Below are 13,169 nucleotides of genomic sequence, written 5' to 3'. Positions count from 1 at the left end.
GTTTAAAGGCTATAAAAATATGGAAATGTCATTTTGTAGGCTGTTATTCTGCTGAAATTTCTGTAAAAATGTCCATTTTCAGATTTATTAATAATTTTTGAAGTTGTGAAGTTTTTGGCACTAATTTGGACATACCCGATTTGGGTTTTATTGGGAAATTGGCAGATCTTTGTAATATTGGTTGTTTGATTTTAAAGTTCTGATTTGAGGCTGGAAATATCATAAAAAATCAGTAAAGGGACATTACAGTGGTATCAGAGCCGTGATCTTGCCAGCTTGAGGGTTTGTAGAAGTTGCATGTCAGTTTTAACAACTACCCAGATCTTGCATGTCAAGTTTTGATAACTACCCAGATCTTGCATGTCATATTTTGTGATTGCATGCAACTAATTGAAAGAGAAAAAAGATATTTGCAGTGAGAAAAGAATAAAGAAATTTTGATCAAACCCCCAGTTGAAAGCAAAAGTACAAAATCCAAGGAAGAAAAAAGTATGGCTGATCCAGATGAGATGGCAAAGAAATTCTTCCAAGACATCCAAAATATGCAGAAGCAAACAGTGGATGGTTTGGTGGAAACTAGAGAGGCTTTGTGAATATTGACAGAAAAATTACAAGGAATTGCATCTATTAATGAGAAAGGGAGCACTTCAGAGGAGCCAAGAAATGGGAGATCCACACCATCTAAATCAACCAAATCTATTTTCTTGCCTGCAGATGAGCCACCAGTACCAAATCCAGCCATTAATCCAGTGGAAGAGGTTACAGGTAATTTGATTACATTAAGAGCTACTTACAATGGCTTAGATGATGACTTTTGTAGTTCAGTTCCTTTTAGAGAATGTGTGGATATGATGAATTCTTTGATGCCCAAGAAAGAGAACAGGAGGGAGCATGACACAAGTGGAAGAGAGCTCAAAAATAAAATAAGCAAGTTTACATCACCTACTTTTGATGGAACAAATAAAATTTCAGCTAGAGCATGGCTACAAAAATTACAAACTTTCTTCACACTTAACCCCATGAAAGAAAGTGATGCTATTCAATTTGCAAGTCTACACTTGGAAGATGTAGCCTATGATTGGTGGTATCATGGAATGACTACTCAAGGTCACGATCAGGTAACTACATTTGAAGATTTCAGTCAAAGGGTGGTAGATAGATTTGACCTCAAGGATGATGAAGAGTACTTTAAAGAATTGTCAAAGTTGAAGCAAACCAAATCAGTTAATGAGTATATAGAAGAATTTCAAATATTGGCTGTTATGGTACCTGATATGAGTGAAAAGAGGATCGTTTATCTTTTTCTTGATGGTTTAGAAGATTCTGTTAAGGGTTTCGTTAAGGCTTTCTCACCCTCAACCTTACAGGAAGCTATCAAAAGAAGCTTGCAACTTGAAACTTGCGTGCCTATGAAATCAATCACTAATCAAAAACCCCCAAATCTTTGGCAACATAAGGGAAATTTTTAGAAAAAGACTTTCCCAACACTACCACCAAAAGATGTGAAAAATGTGGCAAAAAAGAAGGTAGATGAAGAGACTAGGAGTGAATTACGAAGGAAAAAGCTTTGTTTTACTTGTAGAGAACCATGGGTTCCAGGACACAGATGTTTGGGGAAAGGTCAAGTGCACTATATTAAAGTTGCTTTAGAATCTGATTCAGATGAGCATGAGGAATTTCATGATACTAAGGAGGAGGTAGAAGAAGAGAAAGTAAAAGAAATTAGCAAGGATGGCACTTTAGCAGCATTATCCAGAGTCCCAAGATACCATCCCTTCCGAATTCGAGGGGTACTAGTAGGGCAAAGGTTGACTATTCTTCTTGATAGTGGGGCAACTCACAATTTTATTGATGAGGGATTTGTCATGAAAAGAGGGCTTAAAGTAGAAGATTTTGAGGGATTCAATGTTACTGTAGCTGATGGATTCACTATGCCTTGCACACGGGTGGTGAAACAACTCAAGATGACCTTAGGAGATTATGAGTTATGTGATGACTTCTATGTGGTTGGTATTGGGGAGACAGATCTTGTATTGGGTGTTCAATGGTTGCACTCTATCGGAGGCTATTACATGAACCATCAAACTATGGAGTTTAAATTTCATTCCAATGGGAAAGAAGTCATATTGAGAGGGTTATCGAATGGAGCACCTAAGGCGGTCTCTGCAAAGAGGATGGAGAGGAATTTTCGAAGAGGACAAGTAACATGGGCAGCAGGAGTCATAATCTAACCAACAAGCTCTCCAAAGAATCAAGGTAATTTCAATTTTGAAATTCAAAATATTCTTGATAAGCATAGTATAGTTTTCAATGATTTGCCTCCAGGATTACCACTAGATAGAGGTTTTGAGCATGTTATAGAGTTAGAACAGGGTGCCAAACCAGTTATAACAACCCCATACCGCCATCCAAGAGGTTATAAGGAAGAAATTGAAAAAACTATTAAATAACTCCTGGACATGGGATTCATAAGGCCTAGCTCTAGTCCATTTGCATCATCTGTGGTACTTGTCAAGAAAAAGGATGGTACAATGAGAATGTGTATAGACTACAGGGCTCTAAACAAGAAGACCATAAAAAATAGGTAACCCATACCATGCATAGATGAACTCATTGATGAGTTACATGGTGCTGTATACTTCTCAAAAATTGACTTAAGATCAGGCTACCATCAAATCCGAATGAGGAGTGAAGATGTGGAAAAGACTACTTTCAGATGTCACTATGGGCACTTTGAATTTCTTGTTATGCCATTTGGACTCACTAATGCACCTGCAACATTCCAATCTTGTATGAATAAGGTATTCAGTCAGCATCTTCAAAAATTTGTTTTGGTATTTTTTGATGATATCTTGATATACAATAAAACATGGGAAGAGCATCTAAAGCACATAGACACTGTTTTGGGAATCTTGGAGCAGCAATCCTTCTATGCTAAGCTATCTAAATGTGAGTTTGGTTTGACAGAGATCCTATATTTGGGACATATTATAAGCTCTAAAGGAGTACAGGTTGATCAACAAAAAATCCAGGCAATTTTGGATTGGCCTCCACCCACTAATCTTACATAGTTGAGAGGTTTCTTCGGGTTGTGTAGCTACTACAGGAGATTTGCCAAGGGATTTTCTCAGCTTTCTGCCCCCTTGACTGATTTGACAAAGAAAGGAGCTTTTGTTTGGACAGAAGAGGCACAAAAAAACATTTGATAAGCTTAAGGAGGTAATGAGTTCATGCCCTGTGCTTGCAATTCCAGATTTCTCTTTACCTTTTGTTGTTGAATGTGATGCTTCGGGAGAAGGTATAGGGGCTGTCCTAACTCAAAGGGGACATCCAATAGCATTTGAGAGTGAAAAATTAAATCAATTAGAGAAAGGGTACTCCATCTATGATAAGGAAATGTTGGCAATCATGCATGCACTTCATAAGTTTAGACAATATTTGGTATGTGGGAGATTCATTGTAAAGACAGACCATAATAGCCTCAGGTTCTTCTTGAACCAAAGGGATTTGAATGATCATCAAAAAAAATGGGTAAGAAAATTGCAAGCTTATGATTTTGATATTGAATACATGAAAGGAAAGAATAATGTGGTTGCTGATGCTCTCTCAAGAAAGCCCACTTTGTGTTCCTTATCATCTATCTCTGCTGATTGGAAAGTCTCCATAATTTTAGAGTATGCTAAAGATTCATGTGCCACCAAGATTTTGGATAAGTTAGTGGATGATAATAGGTACAAGGTTGTTGATGAATTGATTTATTACAAGAACATAATCTTCTTAGTGCCGAGTCAAAAACTAAGGAGAGGATATTGAGGGCCTTTCATGACACACCTTTGGCTGGTCACCAGGGATACTTCAAGACATACAAGAAAATTCGAGAGTGGTTTTCATGGAAGGGTATGAAGGAGGATGTCCTTAAACACATTAAGGAATGTATGGTATGCCAACAAAGCAAGAGTGAGCAAAATTTTCCTGCAGGGTTGTTGCAGCCACTTCCTATTCCCGAACAAAAATGGGAAAGTATTTCCATGGATTTCATCACTGGGTTGCCCAAGGTTCAAGGTAAGGATTGTTAGAGTAATTATTTGTTCTAACTTATTAATTAAATCACTTTGATTTAATTAATTAAGTTTCCTATTACTCTAGTTTTCTTAAGCTATCTTGTAGGTGCATATAATTAATATTTTATTAATTATATTGTGCAACCCTAACTTTTTTAGGCTTTAGTTTCCCTTTTCAGGTTTCGTGATTCCTTTATAAGGATTCACCTCTTTTTATTTTATTAATTCACTTAGTGGATTATATGAGATATTGCTCTTTGCATGTCCATAAGATGGATTTGGCTTTTTGGCCTCCTTGATTTTTCCTTGCCTCTATTCTTTGCTTCATCCATGTGATAGGTTTATGCATGCAAGTGTTCTTGGGAGATTAATTTTTCACCTAATCTAACATGGTATCAGAGCCAGCTTGCTGCTTGCTATTCATGGTTTGTTGAAGCGTTTCAGAAGCTACTTTTTTCAGAGCAGTGGGAGGCTGTACGGAAGGGTGTTTGCAGTCAGAATCTATATAAAATTTTTCCATTTTGGAAGCCGTTGGTCTGGAAGGCAAATTTTTTTTGTCCGACAGGGCCGTACGGCCCCCTGCATGCAGTACGAGGCAAAAATAAAAAAAATTGTAAAAAAACTATTCTGCGACTTTTTTTTTGCTGCCGCGGTTATCTAACCGCTAGCAGCTCCACTGCGGTTACCGTAGCGGTCACCACTGGCGGTCACCGCTGGCGGCCCACTTAGCAGTCATCGCTGGTGGCCCGCTTAGCGGCCACCGCTAGCGGCTCCACCGGTGGCTCCGCCGCAGCTCCGCCCCGAGGCGGCCCTCCACCCTCCTGCCACCCGGCCACCGCTCCGCTGGCGGTGGAGGGATTTTCTTGGAGTTTTTTGTTTTTTTATTTTTTTTTTATTAAAAAAAAATAAATTTTTGCATTTTCAAAGGCCCTGGAGGTTTTTTCTCCGTAATTTGAGCATACGGACGTATTTTTTCAATCCGAAAAATGCGCTGGAAAGCTGGTTCCGAGACGGAGATGCTGGTATAGGTTTTTTTGGTTTTTGATATAGTTTGGTTGCCTATTTTGGCAGTCAAAGCTGGATGTTCTATTTTGCACTTCGGGAGGTGTATCTTGAGCTTCCGATCTCTGATTTTGGACTTCTTTATATCGCTGGAAATCTCTTTCTATGCTCTTTCCAGTGATGCTAGTTGTTGTTCCAGATTCTGTTCCAAACACATCTTATTCAGTCTTTTGCATTTTAGCATTCTGGTGGATGTCTTGATTGTTTCAGGTCCGAAGATCGATTTTGTTGCTTCAGTTGCTTCATTTTGGGCTTTACCTTCTGTTGTTTTAGCCTTTATTGGTGCTTTGTACCTCACTCTCGATGTGTTTGGCTCTTTTATTGTAGGAGATTCTTGGCCCATCTTTTCAGCTGCCTGTCACCTCACCTACCTTAAGGGGAGGTTATATTGTTGTTCTATGCTTCTTTGTTGATGGTTCATTGGTGTGAGCTATGTATTTAGTACCTGATCCTACATACTAGGCGATTGCAGTGGTTGGCTACCTATGCATTTTGGTGAGATGGATCATCTACCATATAGATACGCTTGGTTCGTGCCTTCTATTTCCATGGAGGTTCTACAGATCAACATTTTGACAAAGTTTTGCTGTTCTTCATGCTTCAATGATTCTCTTCTGATCTCTTTATTCCTTCTTCTGGAATATTCTTTTCTATCTCTTTTTGGAGTAGGGTTTTTCCCATGTGGTTTTCTCTATTTCTCCTCTTTATAGAGATTTTTTTGTGATTGGGTACCTGATCTGGCCTTGTTGTCGGGACCTAATTCTCTTTCATAGCTGTGTTAGGTTAGCTTCCTCCCAAGCTTTGCTTAAGGGGGGGTGTTAGAGTAATTATTTGTTCTAACTTATTAATTAAATCACTTTGATTTAATTAATTAAGTTTCCTATTACTCTAGTTTTCTTAAGCTATCTTGTAGGTGCATATAATTAATATTTTATTAATTATATTGTGCAACCCTAGCTTTTTTAGGCTTTAGTTTCCCTTTTCGGGTTTCATGATTCCTTTATAAGGATTCACCTCTTTGTATTTTATTAATTCACTTAGTGGATTATATGAGATATTGCTCTTTGCATGTCCATAAGATGGATCTCGCTTTTTGGCCTCCTTGATTTTTCCTTGCCTCTGTTCTTTGCTTCATCCATGTGACAGGTTTATGCATGCAAGTGTTCTTGGGAGATTAGTTTTTCACCTAATCTAACAAGGATTGCATATATGTGGTGGTAGATAGACTAACTAAGTATGCACATTTCTTTCCTATCACATCTGATTTCAAGGCATCACAAGTGGCCGAATTGTTCTTCAAGGAAATTTTTAGATTACATGGTTTGCCTAGAAACATTGTTAGTGACTGGGACAGTAGATTCCTCAGCTCTTTTTGGAAGGAGCTCTTTCATTTCGCAGGAACAGAACTCACTCCCAGTACTAGCTATCACCTCAAACAGATGGACAAACAGAGATAGTTAATAAATGGATAGAAGGATATTTGAGGAACTATGTTTCAAATCAACAACATGCTTGGGTGAAATGGTTACACCTAGGGGAGTATTGTTACAATACATCTCATCGCATGTCTATTGGTATGCCTCCTTTTTGTGCTCTTTATGGTTATGATGCCCTTTCCTTTGTTGATCTAATACTTTCCGATAGCAGAGTACCCGCAGCAAGTGATTTCATCAAGCAAAGCCAAGACATAATAAGGTCCCTCAAGGATAATCTACAACATGCACAAAACCAACAAAAGATATATGCTGACAGGAAAAGGATTGAAAGATCTTTTGAGGTGGGAGATTTGGTATTTTTTAGGTTACAGCCATATAAGAAAAGCACCTTGAAGAGAAGTGGGGCAAAGAAACTCAAGCCAAGGTTCTATTGGCCTTATAAAATCATCAAGAAGGTAGGAGAGGTAGCTTATGAATTGGAGCTCCCACCAAACAGCAAAATACATAATATTTTTCATGTATCTTGCTTAAAGAATGTTCTAGGCCAGCAAACCATAGTATCTACAGAATTACCACCTCTTGATGATGAAGGGAAATTAGTTTTGATACCAGAAGATATTTTGGATACAAGAGAGAAAAGGTTGAGAAATAGGAGCATCATAGAGCATTTGGTCAAATGGAAAGGATTACCACTAGAGGATGCAACTTGGGAAGGAGCACATATTCTTGAGAATTCCAACCTTCATTGCTTGAGGACAAGCAATATTTGGGAGGGGAGGACTTGTCATGTCCCCTATTTAAATAATTAAAAATAAAATAAACTTTGTTAAGGCAGGCAGGCTCCAAAAAGGTGAAATTTTGGAAAAAGGGGCTAATGTTTGGAAACCAATGGACTAATAAATAAAAATTATTATTAAATTATATTTTATTAACCCCTCTTGGACGTGAGTTAGGGTTATGCCCTCTTTAAAAGGGGTTTGGAGGCATTTTGGGCTCATTCTACATCTAGATTCTTGCTAATTTTCTTGTTGTTCTTCAGAGGCTGCCAAACCTGTGGAGAAGGAGACCCAAGAACAGGAGTTTGCAGGTTTCTAGGAAGGCTAAGGATGGGAGTTTGAAGCCATTCCATGTGCATGCTCATACAGAGTTTGCCTTTGTGCTGAATAGTGCCGATTTGGGTGTTTTCGGGGTTGTTTTTGGTTTGAGTTTGGGTTTTTAGTTGAGTGTTTCATATCAGTTTGGTTTGCTGTAGTATTTCAGATTTTATGATGTTAAAATAGAGCTGAATATATGTATTGGTTCATGATTAAACTTATGAGATAGTTTATGAGTGTTTTGTTCTGTTTCCGGGCATTTTTTTGTGTTAATTTCGGGAGCCCGATTGAGCATAGTTTTGCCCTACATTTGTGAGCTGTTGTGTAAAGGCTATACAAATCTGGAAATGTCATTTTGTAGGCTGTTATGCCACTGAAATTTCTGTAAAAATGTCCATTTTCATATTTATTAATAATTTGTGAAGTTGTGAAGTTTTTGGCACTAATTTGGACATACCCGATTTGGGTTTTATTGGAAAATTGGCAGATCTTTGTAATATTGGTTGTTTGATTTTAAAGTTCTGATTTGAGGATGGAAATATCATAAAAAATCAGTAAAGGGACATTACAGGTTCTTATAATACATTCATAAGTGTGCAATTTGTAGAGCTAGTATGCAAGGATGCAATTGGATGGCTTGAGCCAATTTTTCAATAATGGGGACCATATATGCAATTCTTTGATAGATTGATACCCTTGTCAGCCAAAAAGCTAGATCTCCCAAATAAAGTTAGTGTTGTAAAGGAGGGTATAGACAAGGTGAAATACCTATTGCAATTTTTCACAAGGAAACTGGTAGCAATGCAAAATAAAATGAAAGTATTAAAAAGTGGTTTTCATTCTTTGATTGATTCTATTCTTGATTCTGAAAGCAAAGTAAGGGATTTCAATGAATGATCTAGTTCTTTTGACCATATTGTAGACTTTACATAGGTGACATCCATTTTCCAAGATTATATTGATGAGTGTGTTTTTAATGAACTTATTGAAACCCTTTTCAAGATTGAAACTAAAATGAGTAGGTTTACTACATAAGGAAAAGTGATTACTAATGCTACATGGTAGAAATCTATTAGTGAGTTAGCAACAATCAAGACTTGCAAGTGGCCCAGCAAATGAGAAGTTATTGTCTAGGAAGCAATTAGAGAAATCAAGGCCCTACCAATAGGAAGTAGTTAAAGAAAAAGAAAAAGTTGAAGATTTTATGCTCCACATATAATTTTAAACTACTTTTTTTGTTTCTTTTGAAAAAGCATGTCTAGATATTTTGGAAAAGGTTGTTATATTCATTGTTGTAAAAAGACACCTTTGAATCATAATTCCCCTTTTCTTGTTGCAACTCATGTTATATAAATGCATTTTCAAGGGATTGTGAGGGTCCAAAAATTGTGTATGTCTTGTAGTTTCTAAGAAAGTACATTCAGTCCAGTCATATATAGTTGTATGGAGTTTATTTTTAGTCATGCACTTTTATGATAACAAATAGAAATACAGAATCAATATAATTTTCTAGGTTCTTTACTAAGTTTCTATTGGTTATTGTATTAGTTAGCAAAGAGGATAATACAAAGGGGTATTTACACCAAATTTGTGTCACCATTTTCTATCTCTTGTTCATGAGTTTATTATTTTTGAGATCATTTGAATAATGTTCATTTGGTTGAATGCATACTGGATGGGATGTACATTAGTTGTATTGTTGCTTATAACTCAATGGATTATGTATATGCTTCAATAGATCAATAGAATTCATGAGTTTATGAAGAGGATATCATATAAGAATGGAAATGGGTGATTATAGCTAATAGATTAAATTACAAATTAATTGAACAAGGTCTCCTACCCATAAGTGACTTTTTATGCCCAATAGATAAGGTACTAGTCTTATAAATTAGAGATGATTGAGAGTAAATTCTGCCTCTACATGTTAAAACTATTATAAATTCAAAATCATTCTTATTCTAATTTTTGTTCAAGGTTTTAATGCTGGTCACCACTTATTTAAATATATTTTTCTAAGTCTTAGATAGCTACTAATTCCAAGAATATTTGTAAACTATAGGAGATTTATGACTAGATCTGCTATAGGGGATAAATATAGATTTGAGAGCTTCAAAGAAATTGATAAACTATGTATGTGCCTAAGGGTAGAAGATGAAAATTAGAGTGAAACTAACATAATTTCATACAACAGTTTGCTTTAGAATCATCCCTAGGTATACCTACCTTGGTTTAGTAGAGCCTAAAGAGTAGGAAACCATCTTTGGTTTCATTGAAGTTGGGTCCAAATGATCTACTTGTGTAACTTATCATGAGAATTGGCTAATCTTTAGATTATTTAAGCACTTACATTCTAGTATTGAGCATTTTTTTTTCTCAGTAGTTTCAAACACCAACAAAATGGTGACTCAGCTAGGGATCTATGAAGTAATTCATTGTTAAAAAGATAAGAATCTCTCATGTAAGTTGAATATTTCAGTCCTATTTTGAGTTGGGTTTTGCCCATCATAATGCTTTATGTGTCATAAACCAGTGTATCATTTAAGATCTATGTTTGCCTTGGGTAGATTCTTAGGTAGATGTTTTTATTAAGATATTTTCTGTTTTCTCAAGGGTTATTTTTATTTTTTCTACAGAATTTAGTGAAAGAATTGTGATCCATTCAAAATTTTTCCCCATTCTGATAGGGTGAGTGGCGACTCATAAGGTTTTAACTAGTTTCATTATTTAGAAGATTTGTTATCTCATAATCATGGAAAATAAGAGAAACACATAGGAAAATGTGAGGAAAAACCCAGGAATCAAATTACAAACTAATCTCCCTCCTAGGGCAAGATAGAATTGGGTTGCAAAGAGATCTCAAATGCATAGAGAAGACCATCCCCAAGAGAAAGAAATAAGGGGAGAGAATGCTCATTTTTATACTATGGAAAGGGAATCATCTTGCCAATGTTCTAGATCCCATCTTGGGCTATCTAGTGATGACATTTTTAGCACACCCAAAGTGATATGCCAAGAAACTGTAGAGCTGCATAATATACCTAGTTTAGACAAAAGGAATAGAAATAATCTTTTTCAATGAAGTATGAACCCTTTCCTGTCTAACTATTCTCTAGGACAAATAGCACCAAAACATCTAGATCCTGAGAGTTTCAATGATGAAAAAACTACTACTTCTGAGTTTACTATCCGAGATCCTAATAAGATTGAAGTCTTGAGAATGCAACTTTCTGAGCAATAAGCCATAAATAAAATATTACAAAAGGAAACAGAGGAAAATATTACAAAAGCCTTTGAAGAAAAATAGACATTGCTTAGGAAAATTGCTACCCCAAAGAGGAAAAATGAAATAGTAGATAAGGCATGGCAACTAGAGATTATAGGTCAAGTTGAACAACTTAAAATACAAGAATAAAAGCTATTGGAAACTTAGAACCTAAACCTAGAAGGACTTGTAATACAACAAATGAAAAACTACAGTGCTCTAGAAGCTAACAACAACAAAGAAAAGGATATAGGGCATACTATTAAGGTTAAAGATAAGGGGAAACAAAAGGAGATTGGTGTTAAGATTAACGAACCAGTAAAAGTTGTTCAGATCGATGATTCCATGTCACTTTCAGATATTGAACTAGAGAAGAAAAGGAAAGAGAAGGATGCCTTGGTTAAGAAATTGGAGATTGCAGAAAATGAACCAACCATAGCTGAGATAAACAGGAAGATCAAATTCTTGCAAAATTTTGAAAGGTAATCTGCAACTATGCCTAAAGATGCTAGTGGATCTAATGATGTAAATCAAAATACTACTACGGTAGCTACTTCTTTCTTATCCTCATTTTCACATAAAGTAGATCCTATCAAATCTATTGGTGATGCTAGCACTAGTAATACTGTGGGTAACATGAGGAAAGATATTGACCTCTTGAGCTTGATTTAAACAAAAGACCTATCCAGTTAGAAGGTTATAGAAAAATATATTTTTATGGAATCTCTGGTTACCCTAATCCTATTCCATAAGAAATGAGAAAAAGGTTGCCTAAATTTGTTGGGAACAATGCTATAACTTGTGAAGACCATTTGAGGAGTTTTCTTGATATGATGAGTGATTATAAGGTTGAGGTTGAGGATGTTACTATGAAGTTGTTTGTTCAGTTCTTAACTGAAGATGCTAGAGAATGGTTCAAGAGACTTCCTAAATTATCTATTGTTGATTGGAAGGATATTGAATATTGTTTCAAGGAATAGCATGGTGACAAGAAAAAATAGAGCTACATTTTGAATGAATTCGATAATAATAAGAGGTTACCTAATGAATCTATCACTGAATTTAACATTAGATTCTAGAAGAGGATGTAAAAGCTAATGCAAGCCATGTAATTAGATGATAAGGTATGCTTGATTACTTATTTGAATGCTTTTGATGGTAAATGGTATACCAACTTAGGTATAAAGAGCCTAGGAATTTAAGAGATGCTTTTAGAATTACCATAAATGTGGAAAATAATTTGAATTTTAGGAGGGCGTGAAAGTAAGAGAGATGACCCTAGATTGTTTTGAAATAAGGGAAATAGAAAGGAGGATAACAAAGGTGTAGGTGGGAAGAAGCAAGAGCCTAGTGAGATAGCTCAAGTTCTAAATGTTATAAAGAGTCTGAATATCCCTGAGGCAAAAAATTATAGGAATTCCACTGAAAGTAGGGCCCCTTATTAATCAAATTTCAATAGACAAAAAAAGTTACAAAATTTCCTGTATACTACCACTTGGTAAGATGGTCAGCCTAATGTCCCTTTCCCTAAGAATATTAATTATAAGATTACCCCTAATCCCTTATCTAAAAACTTTGTAAATGTAGTAGATGAACTCAAATTCACTATTGAACCTATATGGTTTTTTGTGTGTCAATTGCTCCATGCTCCTAAATCTTGTACAGTAGCCTTGTCTTTCCCTAGAAACTAGAATGTAGTAGAAAAATGTCAAAAATATAAAGAAGACCAAGAGGATGTAGAATGTCATGTGTTTGAATCACATTATGATTATTTTGACTATGAAGATCATGACAAAGATGTTAATGAGTGAAGGTAATTTTAGAATAAAGTGCAATAGCAAGTGTTCTCTGATGACAGTGATGTTGAAGACACTATGTGTAACATGGTAAGTGCTAAAGACAAAATCATTTTAAGGAAGCCCTCTAGGTAAGAAATTGACTAAATTACTACAAACATGATAGCTCAAGTATAGACTAGAAACATGGCTAAAAGGGAAGGAATGATAAGGTGGTTGGGATGTTTATAAAGGGAGTTAATCCTTAAAAAGAGGAAGCTATGAAGCCTAAAGAGATCCTTGCTAAGAAGGTTAATATTACAAATAAAAGGTGGGAACCAAAGAAGGAAAATATTCCTAAAGTTTTTGAGTCCCAAAATAGTGTTTCGAAGAAGTTAGATGAAAAGATACCGAAAGCAATCATTAAAAGTGATAAGAATCAGCAAGGTGAGGTGAATATTTTTGATAAGCATCAT

This window comes from Cupressus sempervirens, chromosome 9 (genome assembly GCF_028749045.1).
Source record: "Cupressus sempervirens isolate cs-2001-9-10 chromosome 9, ASM2874904v1, whole genome shotgun sequence".
NCBI classification, from domain to species: domain Eukaryota; kingdom Viridiplantae; phylum Streptophyta; class Pinopsida; order Cupressales; family Cupressaceae; genus Cupressus; species Cupressus sempervirens.
This window is presented reverse-complemented; position numbering follows the sequence as displayed.